Source organism: Onychostruthus taczanowskii, unplaced genomic scaffold (assembly GCF_017590055.1).
Source record: "Onychostruthus taczanowskii isolate IOZ18803 unplaced genomic scaffold, ASM1759005v1 scaffold3463, whole genome shotgun sequence".
Lineage (NCBI taxonomy): Eukaryota > Metazoa > Chordata > Aves > Passeriformes > Passeridae > Onychostruthus > Onychostruthus taczanowskii.
In genome coordinates, this window is record NW_024500865.1 from 1 (window position 1) to 922 (window position 922).

Genomic DNA, 922 nt, shown 5'->3' on the forward strand with positions numbered 1-922 from the left:
TTCGATTCCCGGCCAATGCAACAGCTGCATCTTTTGCACCCCGCTGTCTCTTGGGGGACCTTGGTGACCTGGCGATCTGTCACTGCAGACAGACGTGGAAACTGTGGTGGCCGATCTGGTGAAGCTGATCCACAGCGCGGGCGCTGAGAGCCGGAGCAAGGCTGTGCGTCCCAAGGCACTGCTGGACAACTGCCTCAAGGTCATGCGGATGCTCTACGGGGTGCCCTGTGAGTTAGGGGTCAGGGTGGGGGGCCCGACCTCGGGCAACGCAGGTGCCACACAGGGGCACCCTGTCCCACACCATGGAACCTGTTCCCTCTGTTCAGGTCGGTGGGAGTCCACCTAACAGTGTGGAAGGTCCTTCACTCAACCCCTCACTGGACACCTGCTTGCCCTGGAGCCTTGGATGCTGCCTCTGTTCTGCTCCTCCCAGAGCCCCGTGGTGGGTTCCCAAGGAAGCTGCAAAGGTGGGACAAATGCCACTCCTTCCAGGACCAAACACAACCCTTTCCAGAACTGTGGGACTGTTTATGGCTGTGGGATCTTGTCCATCCGAAATGTCTGCCACCCTTTGCATGGGTGTGGGCTCAGACACAGCCCCCTGTGGCAGGCAGCTGTTGGGGGGACACACAGCCCTCCCTGCCCACAGGCAGGTGAGGGCATCACCCCGTTTCTCTCCATTTGTATTTTTTCCTCAGCTTTGATTAAACACCAGTTAATTCTGTAGCATTGCAGCTCAGCTTCCGACTGGGTCCTGGGATCCTCCAGCCTTACCCGAAATAAAGGACCAGCAAAGAGAACCCCACTGCCTCCACTGCCTCCTCTTTTGGGGTGTCAGCCACCTCCCTCACCGCTGTGGGGGAGACACTCACTCTGATAAAGGGACCCCTGCCAAGCTGGCTCCATCAGCCCCGGCTGCTTC

General features: G+C 59.0%; 1 long non-coding RNA gene across 1 annotated transcript; it reads left to right on the top strand.

The window, feature by feature from the left end:
- Window positions 1-90: 90 nt before the first annotated feature.
- LOC121339413 lies at window positions 91-800 on the top strand. The gene is made up of 2 exons (XR_005953178.1): window positions 91-227; window positions 327-800. It is a non-coding gene; the product is annotated as an uncharacterized LOC121339413 (long non-coding RNA).
- Window positions 801-922: the final 122 nt, after the last annotated feature.